Source organism: Indicator indicator, chromosome 12 (assembly GCF_027791375.1).
Source record: "Indicator indicator isolate 239-I01 chromosome 12, UM_Iind_1.1, whole genome shotgun sequence".
NCBI lineage: Eukaryota > Metazoa > Chordata > Aves > Piciformes > Indicatoridae > Indicator > Indicator indicator.
The window spans coordinates 23,108,417-23,130,616 of record NC_072021.1 but is presented as its reverse complement, the minus strand read 5'-3'; the positions used below and the strand labels follow the sequence as shown (position 1 = coordinate 23,130,616).

Below are 22,200 nucleotides of genomic sequence, written 5' to 3'. Positions count from 1 at the left end.
AGCATCTCCTGGAGATAATAATAGCCAGACCTTCTCTGCACATACTGCCTTGGTTTGTAGATGATTTTGTGGGGGGCAAATTACAAGACTTCATCCCCATCCTTTTTCATGGACAATTGGAAAGCCTTACTGGGGAAACCCCCTCAAATACCTTCTTCTGATGGATCTTGAGGTCAAGGGGGAGGTGAGTGAAATAGTCAGTAGGGTAGATAACAAGGATTGGTCATGTCCATTTGAGGCTTGAGACCTAATTCTGTGGCTTCAAACCTCTGAGCAATATTCTAGGTTCCTCTCATGTCAGCATCTCTACCAGACAGAAAATCTAACAGAGGAATTAGTTTTTGGGTCAGGTTGTCTGGTGGCCATGGTCTTTAGCAATGCCCTGGATTTAAGTGTTCCTGTTCTCAGCACTATAATGGTGTCAGGGCCTGGATCTGGCATGTTGCTGGGTTCCATATGGGAGACAATTTATAAGTGTAGATGAAGAAGAAGCAGAAACTCTGTCCCCAACTCATAAGCAGAGAGAGATTCTAAGACCCTCAGCCACGTGATCAGTTTGTCAGTGGTCATAAGAAGAATCAGGAGGGGGATTCAGTTTTGGATGTGATTTTGCAAAAATTTAGGGTACAATCTTGATGTCTGGATATTGCAAGATGTTCTGTAGCCTTGTTTGGGAGCCCTAGCTATCAGGAGCTCTTATCTAATAAGTCTCCATGAGGAAACATCTGGTGCTGTCAAGTTAAACATTCAAACCCAGATTAAATATTTTTTTTGACACCTTTCACTACCAGTATTTTCAGCAGCCATGGCAAAGTTACCATGCATTTTACATATGTATTTTGGGGTGATGTGAAAACTGGTGAAAGATGGTGGTTTGTCTGTCTTGGGACTGAAAGTCCTCCATCTGGTGCATAAGTTGGTGGGCTGGGGTAAAATCTCCCATGCATACACCTAGCTCCTATTCCTTAGCTGGAGAGAGACAGATTGATGTGAAAGGATTAGTCAGGCTCCAAGGATAACTCCAGATCCTTCTGTGGGCTCTGTGAAAAGATACTAGAAAAGTCTATTCTGTGCAAATGCTCTTGGCTGGTCCTCACATCAAGGTTGTTGTATAACTCCAGATTTTAACTGTGGTTTATGATATGGACCTTGGTCTTCAGGTATAGCAAGGAGTCTCACTTTCTTATTTCTTACCAGCATGCCCAAACCTTTCCCTCCAGAGAAGAGATTTTGGTATTCTGGCTATGTCAGACCATTTTGGATACACACCTGCCAACCTGGTAAGAAGTGATAGGATGAAAGGAAATGTTCTCAAGATGCACCAGGGAAGGTTTAGGTTGGATATTAGAAGAAACCTCTTCACTGAAAGGGTTCTTAGACACTGGAATAGGGTCCCTGGGGAAGTGGTTGAATCCCCACCCCTGGAGGTGTTTAAAAGAGGCAGAGATGTGGTGCTGAGGGACATGGTAGATAGTTAATAATGGGACTGGAGGATCTTAAAGGTCTTTTCCAACCAAAGCCATTTTAGGATTCTAGGACTCTATGACCATAGATCATTCATCTGTGGTCCACCTAGTTCTGATCTCTACTCTTCAATGAGCAGCATGAGCTCTGGGCCAGGGAATGGCTGTGACACCCCAGATGAGTCTAATCCTGTGGAAGAGAACCACATTAATGAGTACAACCAGTATCCAAACAGCACTAAAAGGAAAGAGAGTGTGGGAACAAGCTAATGTCAGCTAATTATTTTCTGACAGGTTTGAGAAAATTGGCATCAGGGCAGGGCTGAAGTAGCTCAGCTGGGAGAGCGTTAGACTGAAGATCTAAAGGTCCCTGGTTCAATCCCGGGCTTCAGCAGTGTTGTTGCATGTGTATTTTTTTCCCAGTGCTGGGCTCTTCAGTCCAACAGAGACTCAGTGCAATAGACTATGTGGAACTACTGAAGGGAGTTCTGTAAAGGGCCAGGAAGTACTGTGTGCAGGTCTGGAGCCCTCAATATAGGAAGGACAGGGACTTGATGGAGAGGGTCCAGAGGAGGGCCATGGAGATGACCAGGGGGTTGGAACACCTCTGCTATGAAGACAGGCTGAGGGAGCTGGGGTTGTTCAGCCTGAAGAAGAGGAGAGGAGGCTCTGAGGAGACCTGATAACAGCCTTCCAGTGCCTGAAGAGGGCCTGCAGAAAGGATGGGGAGAGACTGTTTACAAGGGTCTGCAGTGACAGGACAAGGGACAAAGGCTTCAAACTAGAGAAGGGCAGATTTAGATTGGATATCAGGAAGAAGTTCTTCACTGTGAGGGTGGTGGAACATTGCAACAAGCTGCCCAGGGAGTTGGTTGAGGCCCCTTCCCTGGAGATATTCAAGGTGAGGCTTGATAACGCCCTGGGCAACCTGGTTTGTCTGGGTTGTCCCTGCTGACTGTGAGGAGGTCAGACTAGATGACCTTTGGGGGTCCCTTCCAGCCTGGACCATTCTATGAAGCTGATGAAGGAACTGAAACATCTCTCCTATGACATACCTAGGGCTGGTTGCCCTTACAGATTGTGGAACCGCTGTTCTTTGAAATTTTCAAAAGCCAGCTGGGTATGGAGCTGGTCAGCTGTTTGCAGGTGGTCCTAATAGAGCAAGATGTTGGACCAGATGGCCTTCAGAGATCTCTTCCAATCACTTTGTGTGTGAAGGACAAAGACAAAAGTTTGTGTCCAGAGCAGGCTAAAACAAGGCTAATATTACCCTTATACACTTCCATTAGCAGTGGCCACCTGGCCAACCAACCATCCAAGCTGACCCACCAGCTAACAAACAGCTGTGATTAAGATTCAAGTATCAGAAGAACCAGACACATATAAATGAAAGTAGGTTTATGGATTCCTATCCTTAAGAGAACTGTCTATTGAGTTCATTCTTTTTATCTTTATCTTTTTCTTCTTCTTTTATTTTTTTCCATACAAGCTAATAGCTCTGTGGACAGAGACTGCTTCAAAATTTTCTCATCACCCTCTCTGAAGTCCCAGTGTCTGTCATCCGCTGCTACGTCATGCTCAGAGCCCCCAAATAAACTTCCGTTCTCATTTAAGACACCATCTGTGTCCCATTTCTGAAGCACTTGGCAGAGATCTCTTCCCTTCTATGGTATGTTTGTTCCCCTCACAGAGCTGCAGCTTTCTTTGGAGGTGAAGAAGTCAGAGGGTGGAATGTATGCCAGCTCTCTGCAAGCGGGAGATCACTTTGCTGTGACAATGTCTGCGGGAAGCAGGGTGATCTTGGTGTCCAGTCTTGGTCAAGTGGCCCTGGAGTAGGCTGAAGGGGAGGTCCACAGAAGAGCTAGAGTCAGTACTACATCATATCTGGCTACAAGAAAGGGAAAAGGCTGTTAATGTGGAGTGAGATGAGAAAAAGCTGAGTTGAAGACATCATGGGCAGGTCCAAGTGTACCGGAAAACCCTGCTCTTCTGGGTCTTGTTGCAACAGAACAAGGGGTCGTGGTTTTACACTAAAAAAAGGAGATTTAAACTAGATCCAAGGAAGAATTTTTTTACAATGAGGGTGATGAAACACTGGCAAAGAGTTTGACCAGAGAGGTGACAGAAGCCCCATCCCTGGAACCTTTCCAGGTCTGATTGGATGGGACTCTGAGCAACCTGATCTAGTTGTGATTTTTATACCAGGTAACTGACGGAATTTACAATCTTATCTTTCTATTATGCACTTAAATTAAGTTTTATTCCATAATTCAGACAGCTGCAACCCACAACAAAGCCTGAACTCTCCATCTAACTAACTGAATGACCTGTGCAAACCACATTGCTGTGCCTCAATTTCTCTAGCTGTAGCTGTGACTTCTGCCTTCCCTTCCACAAGTGTGGTGAGAGTTAAGTTGCAGATGAAGGCACTGTCTGTACTCAGCTTGGTTTTTGTGTGTTATCCCAGCACGTGTTCCCAAGGATGATGCTGTATTACTCATACACCTCTCAAGTCCTCTTTTTCTCTAATTCCTTTTATTTGCAAGAGCTAGGAACAGTCATGCTCTCCAGCCTTCAAAATGATGGCATCAACGTCAAAAGCTGTGCTCAGGAGATTGTTCCTTAGGAAATTCTATGATTTTGAGGTGAGTTTACCTCAAACTTGATCGGAAATGGTGTGGGGGGAATGATAAGAAAGCAGAGGACAATTTGTTTCAGAACATTGAAAGATCACATGAAGAATGAGGAAACAGTGTGAAAAAGAGGATGAGACTGGAAAGCACAGAATCATAGCATAGTTTGGCTGGTAAGATACTTCAAAGATCATCTAGTTCCAAAACCCTGTCATGGGCAGGGACATCTTCCACTTGACCAGGTTGCTCAAAGCCTTACCCAACCCAAACATTCCACAGCTTCTCTGGGCAACCTGTTCTGTGTGTCTCACCAGTGTCACAGTGAAGAATTTCTTCCAAATATCTAGTCTAAATTTACCCTCTCTATTTAAAACCATTACTGGAACACCCTTTCCTGAAGAAGTCTATGCCAAGGATGCACAGAGCATCTGGACCAGCCTATAAGGTGCCCTTCTCGCTTATTCCCAGTTACCCTCACTTTGACCTCCTATTTAGTAATCTCAATTTTAGACTTTCCTTCAAGTCTATATTAAAATGTCCTCCACATATTCACAGCTTATCTTCTCCTCTCCTCCTCAACAATAAAATGACTTGGCAAAGGTGGATGACATGGGGAAGGTGGACACAGGAGGAGGAACGACTAGTAACACATCTCCAAGTGCTTCCTTACTTGTTGTCTGTGTCTCCCACCCACTGTGCTTGGCTGGCTGCCCAGCTCCACGCCAAGTCCACCCACCTGTGAGATGGAGCCATCCTGGAAGTTGGCAAGAGAAGTGTTCACCTGGAGGGGAAAGCAAATTCTCCTTGAGGGAGGTGAAAGTGTGTGTGTGTGTGTGGTGATCCTGTGAAATGCTACGGCTGCATTTAACAAAGGACTTTCTGGTCTGAACCTGACCTGGGAGGAGAAGAGGGACAAGGAGGGTTCAAAGAGGTGCATTAACATCCTTACCAACACACCAGCATGGTCTTCCTATAGTTAATGAATCTACTGCATATTCCTTAGGACATCTCCCACGTTTGGGAGATTGACTTAGTTATTTTGTAAGACCATCTTGTAGCTTTTTACTTAGACAACTGCCAACCATGGAATGGGACTAACCTCTTGGCACTGCTGGAGGATCAATGTTGCAAATGGTCATAGGCATATTTGCAGGTGTTAAGATGTTTGTGGTGTTTACCTCCTTCTCCTGTGTGATGGTTTGAAACTGTCTTTTTAATTTTTCCTTGCAAAGTTCAGAACAGAGAAAGTGAAAGAATGTAAATAAGTCACTATTGGGTGTAAGAAAGCAAAATACTGATTGTTCTAAACACTTCCATTGGATAGATAGAAATGTTTAAGAACTATTACCCAAAACAAAGTAGGCATTCTGCACATTCTGCGTTCGGCAGTGGGGGCAGTTGCTGGGCTGTCTGGCTGCTGTTTCTTCTTCTCTTCTGGCTGAAGATAACACACTGACCTTGGCAGCTAAGTTAACAACTTTCTGCTTAACTAACTGTGCTTCTCTGTCCAGGGGGGTCTGGGGGGGAAGCTCCTGGGAGAGGGAGGCCCCTTTGGGAGGATCCCCTTGGGGGGAAGCAAAGGGAGATCGATTGTGCTTTTTCTGTTGATTGTATATATTTGTGAATGTTGTGAATTTTGTATATTTGTACATATTCATTGCATTTCATTGTAGAATTTAGACTCTGCTTGTAAATACAGCTTTTCATTTGCTTCCAGACTGAGCTAGCCTGGTTATTGTTGGTGGGGGGGGGAATTTCAGCTCATACCGACACATCCTGTCACCTCCTGTTTCATCTTTTGACTTTGTGTATGTTCAATCTCCTCCAAGAGAACATGTATGCCCCACCTGGAGAAGTCAAGGCTCGCTTCCATACCACCATCGCTGAAGCTCACACAGGTCACACCGGGGATGGTGGCACCTGATTCCCACAGGAGGTTTTTGTTTTTGGTTTTTTTTTTTTTTTTTATTCCTCATCAGCGCAAGCTGGTAAATCATGTTTCTAGAAGTATGATCTCTCAATCTCAGGTCCTGCTCATTTGGAAAGATCTTCAGGAATGTTCTAGCAGCTCCAGGCTCTAGCAGCCTTGCCATGCTGTGTGACTATGTTTCTCCTGTTGCACACCAAGACAGGAAACTTTAGAGGGTTGGTAGGGAAAAAATAATCTATATTGCCACCTCTTAACCAGCAACAACTGAGGAAGGAACATATTTCTTCTAGTGAGTGTCCACATGCCATTCATGAATTTAGTAAAGGCTCACTGATTTTAAAGATCTTCTACAACTGAAACAATTCTAATGATATGATTCTATGGCTTGGGTCTGAGCTAGAGGCAAACACTCTCCCTCTGTCTTGTTGCAGACTTGATGGCTGAGTTTGGCCAGGATTGAGAGATCTGAAGGTGTGCTTTTAGAAGCTCAGATCCTGGACTGCTTTCAGTTCAAAATAGCTAACAGAGACTCAAGATTTACACTTCCAACATGCCAAGATCCTTTCCTGAGGGCTGATTAGGAACAATTATGCTAAGTTTACAAGTCAAGCACTCAGACACATAAGCTGAGCAGCAAGAGGTGTGTATATAAGTTGGAGCTTGCAACTTCTATGATTCTATGAAATCCAAGGTAACTTCACAGAAGCACACAATCAGAGTGGTTTGTGTTGGAAGAGACCTTAAGGATCACCTAGTTCAATTTGTGTTACCGGAGCATGTGGTGGGTCTCTGGCTGTGTGTAGGTACCTCCAGAAGTAGCAGACAGCTGAGACATGTTACTGAATCTAGTGGGGAAAGCCAGCTGCCTCTCCAAACCCTGAGCTAACAAGTCTTTCCCTGGAGAAACACTGACGTTGCAAGCATTGACATTATCTCATGTACACTGAGAGACTGGAAAAGCAAAGAACTCTTAGCTTGGGAACTTCAGTTAAATGTTTGGCCACATCTGGAGTACTGGGCCCAGTTCTGGGCTCCCAGTTCAAGAGAAACTGGGTAGAGGCCAGTGGAGATACAAAGATGCTGAGGGGCCTGGAACATTTCTGTGAGGAGGAAAGGCTGAGAGCCTTGGGGTTGCTTAGCCTTGAGAAGAGCAGCCTGAGAGGGGATTTGATCAATGCTTATCAACAGCTAAAGAGCTTAGAGCAAAAGGATGGGGTCAGTTTCTTATAAGTGGTGCCCAGTGACAGGATAAGGAGCAACAGACAAACTCTAACTTAGAAGGTTCCACCTAAACATAAGGAAAAATCTTGTTTACTTTTGTTAAGGGATTGCACTTAACTAATAAATGATATGACAAAACAGGTATTAATAAAAATACTAGTAACTCTTTATTAACATGAAAAATTGCCAGCACTGTTAAACAGGATCATTGTATGGTTGGAATAGATATTTACAATGGGAATATACAGTCCTCAGGCAAATACAACAATTCTATGCAAACCAGGAGGAAATCACATGGAAAGAGAAGGTCCCCAGGAGTGAAACAGCACTCACCCACAGCAGGGGGTGGGGAGACTGGGTAAGAACCTTTAAGCCCAGGAGGCAATGAATTAATTACACACAGCTGATTCTACCCACACCAGGAATGCTGCTGTGTTAGCCATGAGGCTTTGGGGCACTCTCATACAGCACTGGCATGGCAGGCTGCCAGCAAGAAGGGTGCCACGTTGTCCCAGGGCTGATCTGGCTTCAGCAGACAACAGGCAGTTTAGGACTCGTTCTTCACAGTGGGCACTTGCTTTGTCCTGGGTAAACTGAGGCACAGCACAATTCCAGTGGCAAGGGGAAGCAGGCTTTGAGCTCCTAAGCTCATGTCTTCTCCAGCTTGCTGTGTTGTGGGCTCGTGGCCTTTATCCCAAGCTTTGAACCAGGCACTCGAGGCAGCTTCATGCAAGACAGGTCCAGGAAGGCAATTAAAGCAAAGCTTGAGCAAGCTGATCTAAGTGTGAGGTGTCCCTAGGGGCCCATGGTAGGGGGGTTGGAACTGGATGATCATAGAGGTCCCTTCCAACCCTGACAATTCTATGATTCTACCACTCCCAGTAATGCTGCTAGAAACATTTCCCCATGTTCAAAGCAGACTGTCTGCAATTCAAAGGCCAGGACAAGGTCACTAAAACAGCAGTGAAGTGTGTCTGCTTTAGCAAGTTCCTTACAAGAATAGTGTGTCTTTAGGAACACAAAACAGACATCATAGATGGGTTCACATCAGGCCACACATAAACACAAGGCTTAAGTGGGAGGCCACATATAATATATATATATAAAACCCAAGATCCATTTGGGCCAATGGGGGCAACTGAAGCCAGCATATAAGCTGCCAAATGAAAATGGTTCTGCCAGGTTGTGACCATAAAAGAGAGAAACAAAGGCCTTGTTTCTGGGGGAGCAACAGCCAGTACAGGTGCCCTGACCCCAGGTAAACAACTTGTTTACCAGACATGCAGGGTGCTGGACCCCTGGAGCAGACTACCCAAAGAGGTTGCAGAGTCTCCTTCTCTGGAGAGATTCCAAACCCACCTGAACGTTATCTTGGCCAACATGCTCTTCTTTAGAAAGGGATTTGGACTAGATGGTATCCAGAGGGCCCTTCCAAACTCCACCATGCTGTGATTCCATTTAACCTAGATGTGATGATGAGACATTAAGGCTTAAAATTCTTTGGAGGAAAAAAAAAAAAAAAACAAAAAAAAAGTTGCACCTTCAGTGTCTTTGAAAGCCTTTTACTCCTGTTTTATTTGTATATGCTACCTGACCCCCACCTTCCCTCCATTTTTTTTCTCTTTTTTTTGATCAGTCATTGACTCAAACAGTAGGAAGCTTGCATATCAAATTTGTAGCCAAGATATAGTCTGAACTCTGCTTTTTCAAGCTCTCAGATTGGCACTGGAGCTGCAAAACCAGCTTCCCTCAAGCAACAAGCATTCCAGCACATCTGTGGCCACCCAGCAAGATCTTTAATGGGGTGGCTTTAAAATCAGCAGGCAACTGCCCTGCTTCTTGCTCAGCCCAAGTAAAGAAAAGCTGCCACCGTTTTCTATGCTAATTGTATACTTTTTAAAAGCCCATTTCTTTTCTCCTCCTCCTCCTCCATATACTTCTCTCTCTTTTCCTCCCCTCTCGCTCCTTCTGTGGAGGTGCCAAAGCCTCCTCCATCAATTTGTGAGAACTTCTGCTTGAAAACTAGAGCAGAGAATCACCCACATAACCAGGCTGGCATGAAAATACTGGAGGCAGAGATACTGACTCAAAATGACTTGAGGAGTTTCCCCATGTCAGGGTGAAAAAATGAGAATTTGGAACTGATTACACCAAAATCTCTGCAGGATGAAAGACCCCTCCAGCATCTTTTGACCATGACCAGTGATCTTGCTCATTAGGAGGATGCTTATTTGTATTTATTTATACTGCCTGCTCCTTTTTAGTTTTATGTGGCTGCTGTTCCGTAGAACTTGCAGTGCTCCCAGATCTGTTTTTTCTTTTCCTATGAAAAACACCAAGCTTTCTTCTAGACATTTCCAGTTGCTTGTAATGAGAGATTGTAAGTCATAGCTGAACTTCTGCAGACCAAAGCAGAAGTTTCCAACCCATGTGGCACAAGCCAAGTAGGTTAAAAAAATGATTTAAGTGAAGTTTAAAGTCTTCCATGCTATCTAGTAATTAAAATCACTCCTGTACTGGATTCTCAGACTTTAACTACATTCCTGAATTTACAGAGCTTTGCGAAGGAGGTTTTCTGTGCTACAGAGGCTTGTTGGGAAACAAAGTGAAGCCAGACTGGTTGGAAATTGCCCAATGGAAAAGGATGTGGGGGTGCTGGCCAACAGCAAGCTGAAGAAGAGCCAGCATGGGCTCAGTGGCCAACAGCACCCTGGATTTTATCAGTAATAATGGGGGCAGCAGGATCAGGGAAGTGATTGTCCCCTAGTACTCATCACTTGTGAGGTCACACCTCCAACACTGCATTGAGAATGCATCCCCTCTTTACAAGAAGGACATTGAGGTGCTAGAGCATATCCAGAGAAGGGCAACAAATCTGGTGAAGGGTCTAGAGCACAAGTCTTGTGATGAGCAGCTCAAGGAACTGGGGTTATTTAGCCTGGAGGAAAGGAGGATGAAGGGAGACCTTCTCACTATCTATAACTCTCTGAAAGGAGATTGGTGTGAGGTAGGGTTTGATCTCTTCTACTTAGTAAGAAGTGATAGGACAAGAGGACACCTGCTCAGGTTGCACCAGGGGAGATTTAGGATGGATATCAGGATAAACGTCTTCACTGAAAGGGCTGTCAAGCCCTGGACCAGGTTTTCCAGAGCAGTGATGTAGGCACCATCCCTGGAGAGACTGAAAAGCCATGGAGATGTGATGCTGAGGGGCATGGTTTATTGGTGGATTTGGCAACACTGGGTTAACAATTGGACTTGATGATCTTAAAGGTCTCTTCTAACCAAAACAATTCTCCAATTTCTGCATGAACTAGTGAATTCCCCCTGATCTGTCCCCTCCTGGCTGCTCCCAAAGGCTATCAGAAGAGTACTCACTCTGGCTCTGAACTAAATTCTACTTCAGGCAAGGAATTGAAAATCTCCCTATCTCATAGGCGACAGCAGGAGCTCCATGCTCCTGTTTCCCTGGGCTTTTTTGAACACAATTTGCATATTTAAGCAGCCTACTTCCACTTGTAATGAGCACTGCTTCATGTTCTTTCCTTTTCTTGCATTAGCAGCCTGCAGTCACAAATAAAATTAGGCTTTGCTGTTCAAACCAAAAATAAAGGAGAGCCTGTTGCTCCAGAATGTAACAGCCCAAATAACAATCTCAATTGAAATTAATTAATCAGCCATAGATACTAAAGCTAAGACCCTTCAAAGGTATTTTGACTGTTTAGTACCTCTGAGGAAGTGAGCTGGACCCAGAAAGGATTTTGTTATTCTCCAGTTTCACCATTCAGTGTTCAGAGCAGGTCCTGGGCAGCTGCCACATCTGAAAGGCATTTTTATCTTTTTTCCTTTTTTTCTTTTTTTTGACATGACCCCACCCCAATTTAGGGCACTGTTTAGACAGAGAAACAAAATCCTAACTCAAAAATTTCCAAAGGCTTCTTAAATAACCTGAATGGAAGGGGAGACTTAGATTGGAAGTTGGGAAGAATACTTAGTGGTGAAATACTGGAACAGGTTGTCCAAATTGGTAGTGGAGGTCCCATCCATGGAGACATTCAATATTAGGCTTGATGGGAGTCTGAGCAACCTGATCTACATGAAGATATCCTTGCTTACTTCAGGGGAGTGGACTAGATGACCTTTAAAAGTCCCTTCAAACTAATGAATTCTACAGTTCTGTGGTTCTATGATCCTCATATCTGCTGTCTAAAGACCAACACTGTGTAAGCCATGTGCAACCTCATGCTCACCAGAAGAGCTAGGATCCTGTGCCTTTCAAAATCCAAGCAGCTCCCCCTGCAAGAGTCAGGCAGGGATGAATCTTCAGCTCTAAGCTCAGTTTTGGGAAAAGCTGACTGTTCAGCTAAGCTCTTAGCAAGTGGGACTCCACTACGCTTGCCCATGGCTTGACTCCCAGGTTGTGGGCTACTGCCCGAGGTCCTTTGTTGAAGAACTTCTCTTAAGCTTTAGGCATTTCATGCAGGAAAAGCTTTCTGAAGTCAGGGGGGATAATTACTTCCTTAGAGCACAGTCCAGACTTCAGAAGCAAAAGTGTTAGAGGCTAACCATCTATCAGCAGCTCTGATAGTCTGAGCAAGGGCATGGCTGAATATGCTGTCAGAGGGTCTAGAAGGCAGCTCCTGTCTACCCAGTGATGCAAGGACTGAAGGATGCATCTCTTAATGGAATCATGGGTGGTCTTCATCACAGCCTGGTCTCTACACAAAACCATGGGCTGCCTTTAGGACCACACACAAGCTGCCTGCTCATGGCAGAGTAATGCTACACCTCCAAGAGTTCTTCACTGCAACACGCACCAAACCTTAACGTCTTTATGCCTGGAGTAGTAATCGCAGGATTATTGCTCCCATGGCATGCAAGTAATAATCCTTTCTTTTCCTCATCTTGTAGCTTCCATGTAACTTAGAAAATTAATCCTCAGGGTTAGCAATGCCTTTTATTGTCAGTGTGAGCTGTCTGCCTCCGTCTCTGTCTCTCTCACGGCCAGCTCTCCACGGATTCAGAGAATTACTTCAACTGAAAAAGACCTCTAAGATCACTGAGGCCAACTACCAACCCGAAATTACCATGCCCACTAAATTATGTCCTGGAATGACATGTTTTTGAACACATCCAGGGATGGTGACTCTTCCACCTCCCTGGACAGCCTGTTTCAATGCCTGACTAGTGCTCTATCTCAGAGCACTTTCCAAAGTGAGTTTGTCTCATTTCTGGTGGGTGAAACTTGGCCATGAAGAAAAGAAGTGCCTTCTCCTCCAGCTAGACATTGAAATAGCAAGGGACAAAGCAGATGTGCAATCCAGTTAGCCCACTTATTGCAATAGATTCGAGCAACCTGGTCTAGCAGAAGATGTCCTTGCCTATGGTGGTGGGGGAAAGAGGGGTGGAACTAAGTGACCTTTTAGATCTTCTTTGGAACATGATTTAGTGGTCACGTTACTGTTGGGTTAGTAGTTGGACTTGATGATCCTAGAGGTCTTTTCTAGTCTTAATGACTTACAAGAGGCACACCTCACCCCACCACCTTTTCATCAGTGCAGCTATATTGACATAAGAGCAGTGATTCACCAGTGACTACACATCAAGAGTCTGGAATTATCAATCTCTTCCTAGCTGACCAGGGGGCCAACAGGCCCCCCGGCCTTTTGTCCACCATCACCAATCACCCAGTGTGCACCAGAGGGACTCACCAGTGATGAGAGGAGGACTCCTCAGCCCAGATGGGCTCAGTTTGGGGCTGCTGCCTTTCCTGGTGGGATTAAAAAGGGGAGGGGGTGGGGAGGGCAAAGTGGCCACACCTGGGGTGGGAGGAGACTCCAACAGAGCCCAGGTGCTCTGTGATTTGAGGGGAAAAAAAAAGGGGGAAATAGGGTGAGTGGGTCCCATTTCTCAAATGTGGTGGGAAAGGGGATGTGGTGAGAGAAAAGGATTTTAAAATAACTTTATTTTCCAGAAATCTTTCATAAGACATAACCTCAGGTCATGGTTTGCTTTGCCTCCATGTAAAAAGAACAAAGCACCAATACTTCATAAAATAAAGCACAATGGTGGCTGTTAAAATGAAATCTTTCCACAGGTATAAATGTTCTTGGTGGGAAAACCTGTATTTTTCAGATCATGATAACAAGTTTTAACAACAACAAAAAACAAAAGTTCTGCAAGAGTGAATTTTCTCCTTGGATACCAGCAGACACCACCAGGATGATGAAGGGACTGGAGCATATGCCCTATGAGGAGGGGCTAAGAGCCCTGGGGGTTTTTGGTCTGGAGAGGAGAAGACTGAGAGGGGATTTAAAAAATGTTTATAAATATGAGTGCTGGGTGTCAAGAGGAAGGGGACAGGCTCTGCTCAGTTGCACCCTGTGATAGGACAAGGGGCTATAATCATAGAATCGTAGAATCAAGAAGGCTGGAAGAGACCTCAAGGATCATCGAGTCCAACCTGTCACCCTACACCTCATGACTATCTAAACCATGGCACCAAGTGCCACGTCCAATCCCCCCTTGAACACTTCCAGGGATGGTGACTCCACCACCTCCCTGGGCAGCACATTCCAATGGCCAACCACTCTCTCTGTGAAGAACTTTCTCATCACCTCCAGCCGAAACCTCCCCTGGTGCAGCTTGAGACTATGTCCTCTTGTTCTGGTGCTGGTTGCCTGGGAGAAGAGACGAACCCCCTCCTGGCTACAACCTCCCTTCAGGTAGTTGTAGACAGCAATGAGGTCACCCCTGAGCCTCCTCTTCTCCAGGCTAAACAGTCCCAGCTCCCTCAGCCTCTCCTCATAGGGCTTGTGCTCAAGGCCTCTCCCCAGCCTCGTTGCCCTTCTCTGGACATGCTCCAGCAATTCAACATCTTTCCTAAACTGAGGGGCCCAGAACTGGACACAGTACTCAAGGTGTGGCCTAACCAGTGCTGTGTACAGGGGTACAATGACCTCCCTGCTCCTGCTGGCCACACTATGCCTGATGCAGGCCAGGATGCCATTGGCTCTCTTGGCCACCTGGGCACACTGCTGGCTCATGTTCAGGCGGCTGTACGGATATAAACTACACCTCAATATGAGGAGGAACTTCTTCACTGTGAGGGTCACAGCACACTGGAACAGGTTGCCCAGGGAGGTTGTGGAGTCTCCTCTGGAGACTTTCAGGACCCATCTAGATGTGTTCCTGTGTGACCTGTGATAGATTCTATGGTCCTGTTCTGGCAGGGGGTTGGACTCGAAGATCTTTGAAGGACCCTTCCAACCCCTAACATCTTATGATCCTATGAGATCTTCTATCTGACCCCATAAAATACGGCCCAGCAAGCAGTGCATATGCAGGACCCCCTGGTGTTATCTACGTTCAGTCATTTCAGTGGGAGGTATCCAAGGGGTACAAACAGCCTCTGCCATGCTCCTGCAGTGACCAGATGCCTCGCAGGTTTTGTTTTGTTTTTTTATTTTTTATTTTTCCTGTTTACCCTTTTTATTTTTGTTCTCCCTCTTCTAGACGAAATGATTTTAAGCTCCTGCTGAGGATTCAGCATATACTTACCTAGCTTTCAGTGCAGGCTCCTGCATCTCAGCAGCAATAAGATTCATCTCTGGTGCCTCAGGGAGGATGACTACAGACCAGTCTATACCAATGCTCTTGGTGGGAAAGCTGGATGGGGGTGTCAGGAGCACAGGGGAGAAGGGCAGCAGCAGCAAACTGAGACTGAAGGTGTTAAGGGGAAGAGGCAGGAATCACTAGAAAAAGCAGAAAATGAGAACTGAAGGGCACTGGCAGAGCTGTGAGTGTTTGTGGGAGAGAGCCGCAGGCAGGAGCTCAGGGAAGGATGGTGATCAGAATCTGACATGTGCTGATTGATCAAGGTGGGGACCTGTGTGCTGAAGGGGGTGAGAGGAGGGAGCTGTATGTGTGTGGGCTGGATGAAGGTGCTGGAAGGGCAACCACCCCCACACTGGCTGCCACCCACTGCCATTATTCATCCTGCGCTTGCCTTATCGACTCCTGCTTCTTCACAGAGAGGAGCGCGGGGCCGCGGATTTTAACCCTTCTCTGAGCCAAGCAGAAGGAAACTTGGAAACTTTTGGAACTGAGGCTTGAGGTGAAATTGTTTCAGTCAGGAGGGACTAGAATAGAATCATAGAATCATACAACCATTAAGGTTGGAAAAGACCTCTAGGATCATTAAGTCCAACCATCAACCCAACACCACCATGCCCACTGTACCATGTCCCAAAGTGTCAGGTCTGCACATTTTTTGAACACATCCAGGGATGGTGGCTCCATCACTGCTCTGGGAAGCCTTGTCCAGGGCTTGACAACCCTTTCAGTGAAAGCATTTTTCCTAATATCCAACTTAAACCTTCCCTGGCTCAACCTGAGCCCAGCTGTCACCAGCACCTTTATGAGGACAAGAACGCTGGCTCAGACCTGGCATCCCCCAATGCCATCCATGACTAGATATCCAGTGAGGAATAAGAACAGGGAAAATGCACTTGACATCTCCCTCCCAAACCTCTTCCATCCCTAAAAACAACTGCCACCATTTGATAGTTTTCAGCTCAGAGGATTTCCTCAGCTGGCTGTGGTTTATCTATTCAGCAACCCATAATAAAAATAACTCTAGTCCAAGTGCTTATCTTCATTGTGGCAAGCTCTTCTAGGAGGCCTGAGATAAGGGAAACATTGGTCCACCAAGGAGAAAGACAATGGGAAATACCCAATCCTCTGCAGGGAGAGTTTTAGTGCCAGAAGGAAATAAAACTGTGTTTTCCTGATCAGTGGAACTAAGGCCACCTGGTAGGGCATATCTGTCCTAGGGCTAAAACCTCCTTCCATCATCACTTCAACAGAAATAGATTCATTGTGTCCAGATCACCTCTTGGGAATGGATTCTGAAACCTGCTATCTGCTGGATGCTGCTGAAAGGCATGAGTTGGCACATTTAAGCAGTGTGGAGAAGCAGTGGGCAGTGATCAGCCCCAGGTACTGGTCTAAATCTCAGGACATGGTTTGGTGGGGCATGGTGGGGTGGGGTTGGCAGTTGGACATTATGATTTTAGAGGTCTTTTCTTAATGACTCCGTGATTCTATGCTTCTAAATTAGATTTCCAGCACACTTGTTCCACCACAAGTCTAGCAGCAAGTCAAAATGTTGCTGAGCAGGACTGCTTAAACACTAACCCTGTGCCCTCCCACTGCTCTCTGACTCATGATTTGTAGGATTTGTTTGTGCCCTTAGGACCCAAGGCTGCATTTCTGCAGTGTGGTAGATGAGGTCAGAGCAGGGCAGCCTAGCCACAGTGTGAAAGCTGCTCTTAAATCTGAGGGCAATGTCCGGGATGTACAGACACAACTGTGTGAGGTCTGGTTTTGTAACAAAATGAGAAATATATATCAAGTTTGATACCATTTAATCCTGCACATGGGCTGTACAGGGCAATTCTGACCCACTTCATCCAGTTTGGGGACCAGGAAGCTCATTTCCAGTTTAGATGCAGACATAGACAGTGGGAATAAAGGATCAAAGAGAGGCACTTTCTGTTTAGTGCATCCCTGAACCAGAAGATCCTGTATGAGTACCTCAGGTCTGCAAAAGGTGATGATGATTGAGTGGTTGTCATATCTCCTGAGCTATGCAGGAGGACAATGTATGGTCTGGCCCTACCAGTTAGTGAGTGAGTAGTGACTGCTGACAGGGCCATCTGCCCAGCAGGACTCATTGTAAGATTTGAAGAGATACTTCTTCAGATCTTAAGCAGGTCATGATGTCATTGATTTACAAGTGATTATTCACACACTGAAGAGGTAGGTTATCTTCTGGGAGTGCTGCAGGATATGATGGGGTTGCATCTAAAGATTGAAAAACATCACCAGAAGGAAAGAGAGAAAGAAAAGAGTCTCTGCCCTATTATGCATGAGAGACCAGATGAGTATTGGGGTTGATCTTTGAGAAATTAATAATTAAAGGTTCATTGCTTCTCACTTTCTTTTTTGGACAGCTTCAAGGCTTTTCTCTGCTGTTTGCCTGAAGGGCTCCACAGATCAGGGATTAGTCAGAAAGAGATGAAGATCAGAACAAACCCCACACTTACTCAGTCTCAGGACTCTTTGGGGTGCCTGTATGTTGATCACTGTCATTTTATAAAGATAAGCATAAAAGCAGAAAAGGTTCAGGAAGGGGTAGAAAGCTTTATCAGAGATCTGGAGTTGTTTCCTTAAGAGCCAACAGGTAGACACACCAGAACTCTTCAGCCTGGGAAAAGATAAATTTTAGGGAAGGGAATTGTTTTGAGGTCAGTTGGGATTCAGACTGGAACTAATTCCTTCATAGGATATTTTTCCTTTTCCCAAATCTCAGTTTTGATTTCCTGCATGGCCCCATACACCAGTGAGCCAACATTACTACTTCTTTATGGGGCAGTCCTTGGCATAGGACTAGGGACAGGCAGTTGAAGGCTAAGGAAACAAAAATACCCTTTAATCACTATTTTTGCTGAAGCTCTTGCATTGGAAGACTATATCCCTGTTTCACAGACTCAGAATGGAGGTTGGAAGGGACTTCTAGAGGTCCTCTGCTCCAACCTCCTGTTCAAGAAGGGCCACCTACAGCCAGCTGCCTAGGGCTCTGTTCAGGCAGCTTTTGAATATGCACAAGGATGAAGACACCACAACTTGTGCCAATACTCTGTCACTCACACAGTAAAAAGCATTTCCTGGTATTCAGAGGGAAACTCCTGTGTTGCACTATTGCCCACTGCCTCTGATCCTGTCACTAGTGACCAGTGAAAAGAGCCTCCCTCCATCCTTTTTGCAGCCTCCCTTCAGGTGCAAAATATACATTGATGGGATACTTCCTAAAAATTTTCTTTTCCAGGCTGAATTCTCTCAACCTTTCCTCATAGAAGAAATGCTCCACTCCCTCCATCATCTTCCTGGCCCTTTGCTGCATTCCAGTGGCTCCATGTCTCTCTTGTGCTGAAGAGCGCAAGCACTGGTACTGGGCACAAAAAAAAGAAATCTACATGGAACCACTGCTGAAGCCCGGGGTTGAACCAGGGACCTTTAGATCTTCAGTCTAACGCTCTCCCAGCTGAGCTACTTCAGCTCTCCTGTAGCATCAATTTTCACAAAACCTGTTGGAATATAATTGTCTTTCAGATCTTCCTCAGTGAACATTTGACTCTTGTGCTATCACTAGGGACCACTGAAAAGATCATGGCTCCATCTTCTTTGCATCCTCCCTTCAGATACTTCTATATTTGATGAAATTGCCCTGAGTCTTCTCCTCTCCAGGTGTCACATGGGACTTTGTGGATGGCTGAACTACCAAGGGTTTCAGAAACACTGAGAGGAATGAGAGGAATGCAGAGAGTTTCATCAGAAAGTCTTATACACAGGTTGCCCTAAACCCTTTCTTCTCCAGTTTGGAAGCCTTTAACCAACAGATTGTTATGACCTGTTAAAATACAGCTGAGAGGCTATTCTGTGATTGTCTTCTTGACATTGTAGTTGCTTCTTCTAAGCCTCCCTTTTCAGTGTACTCTGCAGAAGCAGTGCCCCTACAAATAAAGCATCCAAGGACTAGTGACACCCAGAGCTGGAAAACTCATAAAGTCTTTGGGATCTGGGTGGAGTTTGACCTGCCTGTTGTCCTGCAGGCAACTGAACCATGCCTTTCTTCCCAAATACAATCCCACCACAAGAAGTCCATTCAGGTTGCCTGAATACACACACTCATTACTATTAATGACACCTTAAGCAACCCCAGCTGTCCCACAGCTCCTACTACAGAGGTTTGGAGGCTTTTGTCATGGCTCATCTCATATCTTTTAGGTCTTTGAAGGTGGCTTGAATTCTCAGCACTTTGGAACATCAAAGACCCTGCTAGGTCAGATTCTAGCCAATTCCATGTCTCTGAAAATGACACTGGTAGATGATCCATAGGAGACTATGTGAGTGTGGCTGCTGTCTGTTCTCCTTCAGACATATTCAAGAAGCTGGAAGGAACATCTCCACTTGACATTCAGCATCTGCCTGTGATTGTATCACCAATGCTCATGTTTATATTGTCAGCCTATATTTAAACATCTAACCCAATCATCAACTATCAGAAACCAGTAAGGTCAACAGTTATGAAAGATTTGCAAATGTGACTGGCTGTGGTGAATAAAGAGACAAGGTAGGAATAATTCTTACACCACATTTTCACTGGTAACACTCCTCCAAGTCCTTAGAGGTGGACTAAGCTGTCACTCCACAAAGCCACAAAGCCACAAAGCCACAAAGCCCATACCATCTATGCCCTGTTAGCTCTGAGTGAGTGGGCAACCTGAGAATGGAAGATCTGTCAGGTCAGCTCATGTGGAAGCTTGGCTCACCCATGACTTAGTTCTGCCCTTACAGCTGTCCCATATTTGCTTCCCCAGCTTTTTCCTTGTCAGAGACAGTGACCATAGAAAACAAAGCAGTTTTATTTCTCAGCAGCTTTCCTCAGACAGGAAGAAATGATCCCAGCATGGAAACTGTGGTATTTGACAACCCACTCTGCCTTGCTGGAAATATTCAAGCTTCAGCTGAGTACAAAAATTCCTGCAGAAAGATGTGCTGCACTGCCACTTTGCAAATGCTAGCTGTACTCGTGGAAATGATGAAGTGAAGGATCTGATAACTTCATATCTGAACTCTTACTTGAAGGAAGTGTTACATTGTAGTTAAATTAGAACTTTGAGAAGCTGACTTGCTGGGAAGTTGGCTTATTTAGATGGGAGAACATTACAGCTTAAAGTCTATGAGCAAAGTTGTCAGGAAGAAGACTTGTGTTGCCAATTTGCCATGTCAGATGGAAGAAATGAAACCTGTCATTCTGGCTTATTTCTGACCTAGCAGTTGGAGCTCCACAGGCAACTCTGCCAAGGGGAGTGAATGAAGTGGAAGGAGGAGTGAAGTGGGGAGGAGAGCTCTAGCTGCCTTGTGGGCAAGTCAAAATTGCAGGATTTCTTAGGTACTGTTTTTTTGAGCCAGAGCTGTGGACACCTTTTCCTACCACACACATGTCCAGCTCAGTGTTGCATGAATGTTGCATTGTGCAAATGGGAAAAACTGCTCCAACAGCCTATCTACTGGCATGGAAGAGAGACACAGAACCACCATGAGCTGCTGGAAAAATATCCTGTCCCTGTGACACTTACTTCCCACAGTAAGACTGTCTCGGTTTCCATCTCTGTCCCCACTTTGCCCCTCTATGGCAGAAACCTTCTAATAGGTCCTTCACCACTGATGTTCCTCTGGTGATTTCTTCAGGTCACTTGTGTGTCTTTTGCACCAGGAGCTCTGTAGAGTGTGGCCTCCCCATACTCCAAGTTTACTATTCCCCTTGAAAAAACTCCAGTTCCATTCATATCTTGAACACTCTTTGCTTTTGGTGTCTCCATCTAGGGAAGGATGTGAAAAACACCTAACCAGAGAAAAGGGGTAATAAAGCCACTCTGCACAGGGAACAGTGTGTAAACCATGTTTATTCAGTCTGGAGAAAGAGCAAAAGGATGGATATTATTTGATCTAGGGAGAAATCATCAGGGGTTGATTTGGTATTGTATCTTCTGCTGAAGGGTTTTCAGTTGAAATGAGCAAGTGCCAAGCTCAGAACAAAGGAAAAGGAGTTTCCTCACACTACATCTGGTTATCTGTGCAGCTCCTGGCTCTACTTTAGAGATCCCCAAATTGCACAGACATTCTGAAGGTGACTGTGCAGATTAAGGGAAGGAAAAAACTCCACGAGGAACATGGAATTATGAAACTGTCTGCTTGGGTTCATGCAGTGCCTGAGCCACAAACCTTCAGAGATTAGGAAAGTTCCTGGTGATATTAAGATACAGGATTCTTTCTCTTGTTTTACTCTTCTATAGACATTAACTCATGGAAAATGTCTCAGACTGGGTTTTGAGCTAGATGTTCTTCTGTACATCTACTCTGGCATGTCCTTATACTCGTGCCCTGGTTTCTTGAGGCATCAGGAAAGTGGCAGCCTGTTAAACCACGCTGACAGGATGGGCAAGGATGTGCTGGAGGTGTCATTTCATACCACCAACCAACTGTTGGATCTACCACTCCCACAGAGGTGTTTGAGGTTTTGGCCATAGCAGACAGATGACAGCAGATCCTTCTGTCTCCACTTTCTCTCCTCACAGTCCTCCAGTTTTCCTATCACTCAAGGCTGATCTGCCTGTGCTTTTTAAAAGATCCATCTGGTACCAGCCAGATGCAGTTTTTGAAAGTCATCACATTACATGCTTATGTAATGTGTCAAGAGGATGGGACCATTTTTTTTTCAGTGGTGTCCAGAGACAGAACAAGGGACAATGGACATGAACTGGAACCCAGGAGGTTCCATCTGAACTGGAAAACAATCTTATTTCCTTCAAGGTTTACAGAGCACTGGAGCAGGCTACCCAGAGAGATTGTGGAGTCTCCTTCTTTGGAGAGATTCCAGACCCACCTGGACATGATTTTGTGCATCCTGTTCTGTGTGACCCTGTTTTAGGTGGAGGATTGGACTAAATGATCTCTAGAGGTCCTTTCCAATCTTCACCATTCTGTGGTTCTGTGATTGTGTAATCTCAGCAGCTGATGTGCATCATCATGTTGAGAGGCATGAAACTGAACTTTGTAGGTCAGCATGGGGTTCATCACCCTTCACAGGGTGCACTATTTTTTTTTCAATGGGGGTGAATGCATCTGCAAGATGTAGGTGCCAAGAGCTGACCTTTTACACCCAACTCAGGCCATCAGATTTTTCATAAATTTTAGTTTTCCTTGCAGACTCTCTGACAGCAAACTAATGGGATTCTGCCCTATTTCTCCACTCTTAACCCATCTACCTGCACCAGAGGTATGCACCAGAGGGGTATGACAGACAACTGCAGGACTGAGGTGCTAT

General features: G+C 45.3%; 2 non-coding genes across 2 annotated transcripts; one reads left to right on the top strand and one right to left on the bottom strand.

Moving 5' to 3' along the window:
- Positions 1-1,784: 1,784 nt before the first annotated feature.
- On the top strand, positions 1,785-1,857 carry TRNAF-GAA (transfer RNA phenylalanine (anticodon GAA)). The gene has a single exon. It is a non-coding gene; the product is annotated as a tRNA-Phe (tRNA).
- Positions 1,858-18,296: 16,439 nt separating this feature from the next.
- Positions 18,297-18,369, bottom strand: TRNAF-GAA (transfer RNA phenylalanine (anticodon GAA)). The gene has a single exon. It is a non-coding gene; the product is annotated as a tRNA-Phe (tRNA).
- Positions 18,370-22,200: the final 3,831 nt, after the last annotated feature.